This window comes from Centroberyx gerrardi, chromosome 5 (genome assembly GCF_048128805.1).
Source record: "Centroberyx gerrardi isolate f3 chromosome 5, fCenGer3.hap1.cur.20231027, whole genome shotgun sequence".
NCBI classification, from domain to species: Eukaryota; Metazoa; Chordata; class Actinopteri; order Beryciformes; family Berycidae; genus Centroberyx; species Centroberyx gerrardi.
The window spans coordinates 33,497,325-33,509,824 of NC_136001.1; the positions used below are offsets into that span (position 1 = coordinate 33,497,325).

The 12,500-nt window shown below is 42.2% G+C and overlaps 1 long non-coding RNA gene and 4 other non-coding genes across 5 annotated transcripts in view; 1 reads left to right on the forward strand and 4 right to left on the reverse strand.

Moving 5' to 3' along the window:
• Nucleotides 1-12,500, forward strand: part of LOC144539339 (uncharacterized) — a 182,224-nt gene that overhangs the window by 107,516 nt on the left and 62,208 nt on the right. The gene's annotated exons all lie outside the window — the stretch shown is intronic.
• On the reverse strand, nt 4,205-4,286 carry trnas-aga (transfer RNA serine (anticodon AGA)). Its single transcript has one exon. It is a non-coding gene; the product is annotated as a tRNA-Ser (tRNA).
• Nucleotides 5,038-5,119, reverse strand: trnas-aga (transfer RNA serine (anticodon AGA)). The gene has a single exon. It is a non-coding gene; the product is annotated as a tRNA-Ser (tRNA).
• On the reverse strand, nt 5,482-5,563 carry trnas-aga (transfer RNA serine (anticodon AGA)). Its single transcript has one exon. It is a non-coding gene; the product is annotated as a tRNA-Ser (tRNA).
• On the reverse strand, nt 6,188-6,269 carry trnas-aga (transfer RNA serine (anticodon AGA)). Its single transcript has one exon. It is a non-coding gene; the product is annotated as a tRNA-Ser (tRNA).

The following is a 12,500-nucleotide window of genomic DNA, read 5'->3' on the forward strand; positions in this document are numbered from 1 at the left end:
CCTGCCTGTCTCTCAGCCTTTTTTTCCTCCCTCCATCTGCCTGAGTCTGTTTTTCTTTCCATTTGTTGTTATCATCATCTGTCTTTACGTGCCTGCCTGCCTCTCTGTGTGAGTCTCTCTGTTGTTTTACCCCATCTGTCTCACTGTCTGTCATAACTCTCCTCCACCAGGTTTCTGTACAGCCGCTCAGCCTATAGAGCGTGAGGGAAAGTTGCATCAGATCCTGTCTGCCGGTTTAAATAAATAATGTATTAAGCGATACAATTCAGCACAGTCCAACCTGAACGCAGACGGCCTGGTCAGGTTAGGGCAGAAATGTCAAGTCCTGTCTGTCTGCCTGTCTGTCTGTCTGTCTGTCTGCTTGTCTGTCTGTCTGCCTGTCCTGCCAAACAGGGACGTTGCCAAGGCAACTGGAAGTCGCAGCGGTGACGGTGACATCATGATCGGCTGACACTGATGTGAGCTGACAAGACCACCGAGAGAGAGGGAGAGAGAGAGAGAGAAGGAAAGGAAGAAAGACAGTGATATATGGGGAGGAGAACAGAGGAAACAGAAAATGAAAACAGAAAGACACTTCACACTGTGTATATTTAAAGTGATACATTTTCTTCTGTAGGTGAGGTCCAGTGTGTCAGTATGTACTGTGAGTTGTCAGTACTGTATTTCTCTGCACCAATGGTAGCATTACAGGTTAAATGTGTGTAAGTCTTTCTGCTTTCCTGAAGCATAACGTGACTAGTGAATATCAGCAGGTTCCTGAATGGTAGAGAGTGAAACAAAGTGAACAGCCGGCGGAGATTTCTGCATTCAGAAACACAGCAGCGGGCCCGAGGCTGCAGGCGCTCCTGCCACACCAAGGTCCCTTCAAAAATCTGGCAGTTTGTTTTTGCCTTGTGTATCGGCAAAAAACACACATCGGAAAATATTATTTGAGACTTTATTACTAATCGGTAGGGTGTTCTGGTAAATTCGGCTTGTATATAATCCTCCAAACAGCTTCTATTTTAACAGACTGGCTCATTTAGCGACTCCTTACTTCGATATGTTCCCAAAATCCACTATCAAATTTGACCAAAACAGTTGCAGCCATGATTCTGCACTACTACAGACGTGAGTTTGTTCAGGTGTCCACCCTCCTTAAAGCCCCGCTATTTTTATAGACATCCACATTATTAAAATTTTATTTTGTTTTCAATTTAAAGTTATTGCATTTTCAAATATCCGTCCTTTTTTCCAAGCAGTTTCAGAGTAACTCCAGGAAACGCATCACAGGTGGACTCGCTCCCGATTGGCATTTGAACTGGAAAGCCTCCAATCAGCAGGTTTACCTCATTTGAATTAGAGGAGCTGCTGCTGTCGGCCAATCAGAGTCCTGTATTCATTCTTCACATTCATTCAGTTTAACTCATTCAATTAAACTTTTAACTAAACTACATTCTTTCTCTTCTTCTCAAACGCTTTCTCTCGTCTAAAAACCGCATTATTTCCACGTTTCGCAATACATGTGAGATAAACTCCGTCTCATCCAAATAAAACTGTTATCTCCTCGCCGCCGCCATCTTGGTCCAGCTTCCCCTCCACCTCCACATGACAGGATGAGCAGGTCACATGTGCAACTTGACTCGCACTTAATGTGAATAAACTCCACATATGTTACTGTGCTTCTGCTTACTTCCACTGAGAGCGTAATCGCATTAGTATAATCAGAGTATGGTGTTTACACAGACTCTGCCGTATACTCGCATTATTGTCTTAATCGCATTATAATCACGTTTTTGTGTAATTTTGCGTAAACGTGGCCACTGTCACCGAGACAAATTTCCGTGAACACTTCTTGTACTTTGCTAACAAAGTGAGTCTAATTTGGAGGTAAGAGGAAAAAAGGACGGAATGAGAGAGAGACATAGAGAGAGAGAGAGAAAGTGAGAGAGAGAGAGAAGAGAAAGTGAGACAGATGCAGAGAGAGATGGAAAATGACAGCAAGGGGTCTCATCAATGTTCAAATGGGTCGTTTCTGAAATCACTCCAACTTTCAATTTGTGCACCAACACACACACACACACGCACACACACACACACACACACACACACACACACACACAGTCATGTAGTCCACTGGGATTATGCAATGGAATGTGTGTTATTCCATCATAATCCCGGCTCGCTGGGTATTAACATTGAAACTTTTATAAGTAGAGCAGAGCCGAGCAGAGCAGGTCAGCATTGCTCTACCTCTCTCTCTCTCTCTCACACACACACACACACACTCGCATTCTGTCTGGGTGTCTCTTTCTCACACACACACAAACACACCCACACACACCCATTCCTTATCCATCTGCCACTGTCTCTCTGTTTGTCTACCTCTACATCTCTCTACTTCACTGTCTTCCTCCTTTACAGTCATTCTTTGTCTGTATTTTTACACACACACACACACACACACACACACATTCTCTCTTCGCCCGTGTGTATTTTCTGTATGTCTCTGTCGCTTTAGCAGTTTTGGACGGAATCATTACTGAATCATGCACGCATCAAAAAAGTCAAAAGGTGTAGTCTTTGTTTGGAAAGAAAAGCTGCATATTCTCGACTCTCCGATTTCTGACTCACAGGTCAAAGACAGTAAACCTCTGTCTCCCTGAAAATTCATTCAGTCATTATCTACTCATCCCCATGCCAGTAGGAAATCTGATAAAGTTTGTTAGTTAGTTTAAACCAATTACTTTGTATTTAATCGTCAATTTGATGTCCACTTTAGTCTCTATTCTGCACAGTGTAATACGTGCAGCATTTATAGGTAAAAATGGCACATGTTATGGCATGTTTCATTATTATTATCATCAAACATTAATATGGGTGCTCACTTATTGAATTTGACGATTGAATACAAAGTAATTGGTTTAAAACAGTATTTCTACATATTTTCAAATCTCGTGCTTTTATTTTGAAGGCTAAACGGCCAAACCGATAGTCTTGTTTCTGCTAATTCGAGCTAGACTTACCTATCGAGGCCGGGGTGCGCGCAAATGTGATGTATTTTGAAATAACAGCTAGAGTGGCGATTTCAGCTAAATAATGGTGTAAATGTCGGTCTTTGTCACTTTGGGATCGGTTGGCTTCAAGAGACTCGGAGTAACGTTATGCTGTGAGAGCTGCACAGAGCCATTTTATGGTTATTTTCTGTTATTTTTTAAAGTCTGAAGACAGGTCTCCGTCAACTTCATTTGTTTTGGAGAAAGCTGCAGTATACTTCTTCCGGGGATCTCCGGGACTGTTGTATGGACTAACAAACTTTACCCAATTTTCTACTGGCATGGGGATGAGTAGATAATGACTGAATTTTCATTTTTGGGTCAACTATTCCTTTAAGGGCAGTGTGTGAAATGTAAGGGAAGGTCCAGAATTATGTATTTCTATTTGTTGGCTGGGAATCAAACCTGGGTCAGATGCTCGAGAAGCAGCTGTGTTCACCGCTAATCCCAGTATTCTGTTCCATCACCACACGGCCATCTTGGTATTAAGATAACAGGTGATTGTAATAAATTAACAGGTGATTATGATCAAATGGCAGCCACAGCCAATGAGCTGTGTCTATGGTAAAGCGCTATATTGGTAGGAAATGCATGTGACATCACAGGAATACTGTGAATACCACCAACGCCTTGGTGCGACCGCCTCAATGCTCACAAAGGTACCATAGATTTTGCAGTACACAGCTTTTATATTCTTTCTTTTTTAACACCTTTACTCAAACGAACCAGTGTGTTGTTCCCCTGCATAGAGTTAAAATAAAAGATGTGCAGAGCGTCTCTATTCGTTCACATCACAAGCAACATGAGGGACTGGCCAACAGTATAGCATTCATTTTCTGCAACCAGAGAAACTATCACTGCTTCATATCAGCCACTGCACAGTCAAACAGGTGTGTGGTTTCTAGCACTGTCACTGCAGAACATTATGTGAGAAGGAGGAATAAGAAGCAGAATAAAACTGACTTTAGTAGCATTGGAAATACCTGAAATGATTGGGCATGATATCAGAGGCAACTGCTTGGACACAATAGCTTGTAAGAATGCCGGAAAAAAAGAGTACATGTAAAGTTGCAATGGATTCACAATACAGCTGCAACACCTTTATTATTGGAAAGAGTCAGTTTAATAGTCATAATGAATCACAAGCAGGAAGAGACAGAACGCCTATTCGTAGTCAGCAGGATTTGAACCTGCGCGGGGAAACCCCAATGGATTTCTAGTCCATCGCCTTAACCACTCGGCCACGACTACTTTATAAGCTGCTCTCTATTTGCCCAAAACAAATGGACTTTTGCAGATAATTGTGCTGAATTTGATCCACATAACTACAATCCAGCAATACTTTCTTTAAAAAAAAAGGCATATAGGATGCTGTTGAAGCTGTGCTGCAGGGAAGTCAGAGCAGTATTCAGAGAGGCGCCGGATGTGTACAGAATGGTGTCGTCAGCATACAGATGGATATGAGAGGTGCCGGCAGCATAAGCAACATTATTTATGTAAATCTTGAAAAGGGTTGTGAACTTACACCTAAAAGCTTTCCTGCCAACAATTCTGAAGTACTTTCCACTTCCTTTAAAAGCTCTCCAACTCCCTACACATAAAACACAAATGGTGAACCTCATTCTCCACATTTCTATGCGTTGGCCAGGAATAGCACTGGGGTCAGCTGCTTGAGGAATGCCAGAATGAATCCATGTAAAGTCACTTTGGGCCTCATGCAAGAACATTGCACATATTCTTATCTTAAATTTCTCCTACTTTTTTCATGAGGTGGACTCGTACGAGTGTGCCACGTCAGATTCACCAAACGCTCGTATCTTCAGAAAACTGTCGTAAATGACCTGCGTAAACATGCTGAATGGCACCTGTTCTTGCGCGTTCATGAGAATTGTGAATTTGCATAATTGACGACCCAATAATGCCATAAGCGTCCGGCCCATATATAGGGAAGCTTCATTCATTCTCATCTTGCACATGTGGGAAGAGAGGAACGTGAAACATCCGCAGTCGGCAGGATTTGAACCTATGCAGGGAAACCCCAATGGATTTCTAGTCCATCGCCTTAACCACTCGGCCACGACTACTTACAGTGGTGGCAAGCTTTGGTATATGTTGGTCTCACCACTACACCACCAACGCCCTCACAGAACAAACAGCATCAGCTGGCTGCTCAAACATGTAAGTAGAATAAACTTGATTTTGGTAGCATTGGAAATGCCTGAATTGATTGGACATGAAATAAGGGGCAACTGCTTTACAAAAAGCTGTGGTCACCGTAAGTTATAAGAAACACAGAACAAATCCATGTAAAGTCACATTGGATTCAGAATATAACTGTTCCTGGGGAGTGACAGCAGGTCAATTTGCAATGCCTTCTTGAACTGAAACATGTCAACTCAACAGTGCCACATCTTAGAAAAGAAGATCTGGAGAGAAAGAGGCCATCCGTAGTCGGCAGGATTTGAACCTGCGCGGGGAAACCCCAATGGATTTCTAGTCCATCGCCTTAACCACTCGGCCACGACTACTGCACACAGCGTTGGTTTGCTCAAAATAAATGAACTCTGGTCATCTGCTTGGGAAGCAGCCATGCTCACCGCTATACCACCAAGGGCTTGAAGATGCTACCACAACTCTCACAAATGTAAGAATCCCACAACAAATCAATTTAAAGTCATATTGGAGTGAGAATATAACTGTTCTTAGGGACATGTCTATTTTCAAAGCCTTCATGTTTGGAAACGTCACATTTTGGACATTGGAGGTTAAGAGTGTGAATGGTACGTTCTTAACACACTGCATTTGCCCAAAACAAATGGACTTTTGCAGCCACCAGATCTTACAACGCTCACAAATGTATAAAAAATTGTGCAGTACTTTACACAAGCTTCAAATGCTTTACTACAACTTACTCAAACATGCCGATAGCATTGGAAATACCTGCATTGATCGGGCATGAAATGAGGGGCAACTGCTTTACAAAAAGCTGTGGTCACCGTAAGTTATAAGAAAAACAGAACAAATCCATGTATAGTCACATGGGATTCAGAATATAACTGTTCCTGGGGAGCGACAACAGGTCAATTTTAAATGCCTCTATGTTGGGAAACATGTCAACATGAAGAAGTAACATGTTGCACTTGTGAAACAGCCGTAGTCGGCAGGATTTGAACCTGCGCGGGGAAACCCCAATGGATTTCTAGTCCATCGCCTTAACCACTCGGCCACGACTACTTACAAAACCTGATATATTTGCCCAAAACAAATGGACTTTTGCACATAACTACACTGATTTTGATCCATATAACTACAATCCAGCAATACTTCAAATGTCTTCCACTCCCTAGGTAAATGTCAAAGAAGCCACCATCTTTTTCTCCATACCAGTGATCAAGTCTCACCTGTCAACAGGAGTGAAGCTGAGTGGAGTGAAGTCAGGAATCTACGAAGCAAACTGACATCAGTAATGTTCTTCAGCACCTAACAGCACAGAGTCTTCACACCTTGGGTCAGCTGGATTCACATGTCCAAGGGGCTGAGTGAGTTTTTAACATTTTGGGAGGAGTATAAAGATTACGTGTGTGGCTTGGAGAAACATTTCCACTCGGCCAGCTTGCAGCAACAATGCGTCTCAGACCTCCTGAGGTGATTTTAATTGCCTCTTGGGTGCATTTACACCTGAATTTTGACGTGTTTAAGTGCTCTCCGATCACTCAAGACACATTTTACTGTTTTTTTAAAATTATTATTATTATCCTTAGTTTCAATGCAGAGTTTTAAACCCCATTTACACCTGGCATTACTATTCATGAACCTATCAAAATGTTGCATTAGAATTAATTCAGTTTAAGGGCTTCCCATAGACAATCAGTGTGTTATTGATCAATTCTACAATAAATATGTAATCAATCAAACTTTTCATATCATCATATCAGAGGAGGACAACACTGACGGGCTGATATCAGATTTTTAATAAAGGGCCAATATCAGCTTGATGTATCAGTAAACCGTTATATAGGCCAAACCCTACAGAGCACATACAGAAACACACGCTCAGTCGATGTCCTTTTCATGTCAATTTCTGCCTCTCTCTCCTTCACAGTTACACGCTCCCTTTCAGTGTCACACACACACACACACACACACACACACGCTGACGTCAGTCTGTCAGTCTAGCTGTGTCTCTGGGGTCTGTCCCGGAAGACAGAAGGCTGAGCAGCCAGAGGTAAAGACCTCCACTGAGCTCCGTGTGTGTGTGTGTGTGTGTGTGTGCATATGACAGAGAGAGTGTGTGTGTCTGTGAGTCAAAGGAACACAGAGGGATTGAGTTTCGCTATGCTTGCCTTTCCTGTGTGTGTGAGAGAAACAGTTAGAGTGTGGTAACCCTTCATTTTACAGGTCCCTAACAACGTATGAACTATTTCTAAGTAGACGTTAACAAAAAAACGATTACACAGTAACGTGGCTAATAATTATACAACACCATATTTGCGTTCATATATAATTACATAGTACCGGACCTGTAAAGTGAAGCATGTCTATTTTCTACAATTCAATAGTAATTCCTATGTATTTACATGGTACTGGACCTGTAAAGTGAAGCGGGTGTAATTGGATAATAAATCATACAATGTGACCATGTGACCTTCTAAAAATATTTTAGTATATAACCCTTAGTATATACACCACTTAACTGTCAGTGTCCGTTGTAGTCGAAGTAAGCATGCGCGTTACAGCAGTAAGCGCAATTTCTTATTTTACATGAATGTATAGAAGTGCTCCCATTACGATGTCCTGGAAGCTTCTTGTTGGCAGCACACAGCCTATATAGTTCCATATTTATGACATTTTAAATGAAACATTAAATGCGTTGAGATTACGTCTTCGTGTAGACCACATTTCGCCTACCAGTGTAATATGACTTTGGAGAAATACCTTCACACTAATCAATATCGTCTCTCTTTCAAGCTACAACTGAACAAAGGTCAAAAAGAAGGCAGGGGTGCACACATAGTAATCTCTCACATTGCCTACTTGTAAGTCTAATCATGCCGTTTGTCACAGAAACGATGCTGAAGATGCTGGTGGTATCATGAAAAATATTAGAGAAAAGTAAGGTAATATTAGCTATGCCAGCATCTAAAGTCCCATGCAAGTCTTATGGTTACTTTGACCTAACCTTTGCACATCGACAATAAACTGATTTTTTTCCATTAGGTTAAAGTACGATCTGACGAAGGGCTTGCATTAACGTTAACAGCCAGTGGGTGGCGCTTGACTAGGTCCAGAGAGGTGGAGCTGGACATTAGGCTCTGCAGTGAGCAGCCTCTGCAAAAAGGCGACTAGATAGATGCCGGACTGCAATTATTGGATATAGGCAGTCCAACGAGCACTTAAAACATCCTCTGTATTAATTTAGTGGGGGCTTCTATTAAGGGGTTCAATGTCTGAATTTTAAGTGCTCGTTGGACTGCCTATATCCAATAATTGCACTCTGGCATCTATGTACCGTAAATCCTCTAATAGTGGCCTGTAGACAATAAAAAGCCGGGTCTCCGATAATGGCCGGGGCCGTGGTCGACACGAACAAATAAAGGCCGGTCCCAAATACAGGCCGGGGGAAAAAACAAAGGAAACAAGACTAGGTCAAAACCTAGTATATGGCTGGACTGTGTCCGCATTGATCCTCCCGATCCGAGCCCCGGACCCCCGCCGAAATCTCGGCCGGATCACCGGGAACACGTCGGCGCCCGGCTATCGGCACCGGCCGGAACCTCCATGCTTGTCTGTGTCTCTCTCTCCGCCAACAGAACAGAGGGCTGTCAGGTGGACGGAGCTCGCGCATATGCATCGAAATAAACGCCGATATGATATAACTGTATAGATTCTATTCTTAGCTTCAGTTAGCTTCAGTTAGCTTCAGCTTACATGCAAACAACGGTGGATACCGGTAAACTCCTGCTGCCTGTTTGTAACTGTAGTTTGTAGTAACGTACAAGTGCCACAAGACGGCTCGGCCGGCGGAAGTCTCTGGAGCATGCCGTCGTCGATTACCGTAATTATCGTAATGCATCGCAGTAACAAAAAAACGTCTACCTAACGAACCCCAACAGAAGCAGATCAGAAAACAAGGAGGCTTCGTACTAAAATATGAGCAAATATACTTATCAAACAGAGGCTGGGATTCTGCTAGGACCTATTTTTCATTAACTCCAAGCTGGCTCCAGGTGGCTACGGCTAACACAAGCCAGGAAGACATAGTTGTGGGAATCAAACGGATGTTTTATTTACTTCGAATGCTCCCTGTATGGCGAGGGGGTCGATGATGATGAGCGCACAGTGCAAACGTTTTTTGAATGGGGACAGATTGTTTGTGTTTGTGTTTCTTTTTACAGCGACATGCATGCAGAGATATCCCCGGCGCGAGCACCCGAAGCTAACATGGGCATGGCTAATGTTAGCTAACTAACAGATGTGTTTTAACGGAGACGTGGACCCCTGGGTGTGGAGGATTCATTTACACACAACGAACGCAGGCGCACGGCTGGAATCTACTATGGCCAAGCGTTAGCTAACTAACACAGCCAGCACTCTGAGAAAGTTAGCCTTGTTAGCTCCCAGGCGGGCGCTAAAGTTCATAGCGTGCATAATCTTTCACTCATCGGGACAGGCTAAAGCTAGAGAACGGCTCAATATTTGTAAAATTGATCCCCCGGTCTGGTTTGTGTGAAATGTAAACTGCTGTCCTGTTTAAATGTACCATTTAAATGCCAATAAAGAAAATAAACATGATCACTTTGTATGATTTATAGTCCAATTACACCCGTTTCACTTATGTGAACACACAGGAATTACTATTGAATTGTAGAAAAAAGACACGCTTCACTTTACAGGTCCGGTACTACGTAAATACATATGAAAGCAAATATGTTGTTGTATAATTATTAGCCACGTTACTGTGTAATAGTTTTTTTTGTTAACGTTTAATTAGAAATAGTTCATACGTTGTTAGGGACCTGTAAAATGAAGGGTTACCAAGAGTGTTTACTGTGTACATGTGCTCAGTGTGTGTGTGTGTGTGTGTGTGTGTGTGTGTGTGTGTGTGTGTGTGTGTGTGGTCTCTGTGGATAGAGGGATAGGGAGGGGGGCAGATAGAGATGTTATATAACCACTTCAAGACGGATCACCAGGTAGCTATGTGTGTGTGTGTGTGTGTGTGCGTGTGTGTGTGTGTGTGTGTGTGTGGACCTGTCGTTCTGAGCTCACGGGTGCTCTGTGAGCAGTCAGGATAGATCTATCTCTCTCTCTCACACACACACACACACACACACACACACAGTGAAGGCACCTCTCTCCTCCATTAGCGGCTACACTGTAAAGCCCACAGTACAATATGTTCACTCTATAGTTACAATACACACTCCAATACACATCCATTACTACAAATCGAAAACCTTGTTACTCTAATTTTGGTGATTTTTTATGTTTTCACTTCAGTTGAAGGATTACATGGTTGTTTATTGGTTGATAAATCTTCCATCCTCGGGCTGATGAAACCATTTTGAAACCCATTGGATAATGTCAAATATATATTGTCATCAAGCTAAAAACAAAGCTGTTTTTTATTATGTCTTGAAAAACTGACAGTTTGGAGATATGAGGTTTTCAGCTGCTTTGGATCTGCTATGTTAAAAATAACCGTTCAATTTATAAAATCCCATATATACAGTATATAAGTGTCTCTGGAAGGTATCATCCCAAAATACCAAAATGTATCCATTCTGAAAAAAAAGTAAAAAACACAAATTATTACATTATTACATTAGATTATTGTCTTAAAATGTCACTACTTTGGAAATAGCAGGCTCAAGATAGCCAGGAAGTTCAACAATGTTCAATAGTGAATTTTACTTTCATGTCGGCAATCACAGTAACATCTTTCAAATGTTTGGCGGATTCCAAAATCTTCTGTTGGAATTTAACTTCTGAATTGTTTCATAAAGTGCTTGAAACTCAACGGGAAATGTTCTTCTTGTTTGACCAGGTACACGATTTATCCCTCGCATGTTAATGAAAACCTCTGCTCTCAATCTCAAGTTTTCTCTAAATGAAGCAGAGAAATGCCTTAAAAATAATCGCAAACATGGCAGAGTCACATATGCTTGCATGCACATGGCTACACACACACACACACACACACACACATTAATTCAGGTGGTTGGTAACATCCGTCAGAGTGTTTGTTTATTGGCAGGGAGGTTGGGGGGCGAGCAGGACCACAACACCGATCGATCAGTCTCTCTTACCTCCATCACACACACACACACACACACACACACACACACGCACCTCAGACCCCCTTTGCAGCTAGCATCAACATGCATCCTGGGTGTTCAGTTTGTGTTCAGACTGAGCTAAAACATGAAAATCCAAGTGTAAATAAACCAGACACACTGAAGATCAGAGACACATTTGGCCACATTCACACACTCACATCATCAATTCTCATGCTACATAATTGGAGAAAAAATGGAGATGCAAACTTGCGACCTTCTCGTCTAAAGATGACCCAGTCTAGCTGTGTGAAACATGGTGGAAGAAGTGAACAGGTAACGCTCGCTGCTGTCCAGGCGCCTCTGAGCTAACAGTGACCCAGAGAGTAATTGTTCCTTTCAATTAAAAGGAGAACATATGGTTATATAAGTATAGCTAGCTAGCCAACTTGTTCATGGCAATGGTTGCAGCCGCGTCTGGTCTTGTAGCTGCAGTGCATTCTGGTCTCTCTCCTGCTCCTGTGGGTGGAGAAACTGGTCTCTCTCCTCTTCTACGATGGATTTCTCCCTGTGTGATTGTTGAACGTCTCTCGGTGCAAAATGGCGGCTCTAGAAAGAAGCCCTCGCTCTTTGATTCTGAGGGACTGACACCAAAACCTGACGTTTACCGCTGATGTTTTACATCCTGAAACATTTTCTGCTGTCCAACTCCACTGTAGCTGCTGGAAACATCTGGAGGTGACGTCACCTTGTCTACGATTGGCCAGTTATCCACCAGGAAGAGAAATACAACAAACTACAATGGTACAGGACATCACCTATAGTTGTTTTCTAAAAGTGTTATAACAGTGTAAATGTGATTTCAGTTGGATTTTTCCTATAAAGGAATTACATGCTAATGAGCTACCAAGCTAACAAGCTAGCTGCGGTCGCGAAGATCAATAATAACAATGCTAAAATGCTCGTTTTTGGATAATTTAATTACCAGGTCTTGGTCATTTTGATTTCCATATTTTGTTTCTTTGTTTTTTTGAGGTAAAATGTTTTAATGAATCCGTGGAGTTCAGAAAAATTAAAGACTAAAACAGAACAAAGCAGAGCAGAACAAAACTCAGTACCTGCTGAGAGAGAACATTCACTGGGAAGACGGCATTTATCATCCACACACACACACACACACACACACAGATTA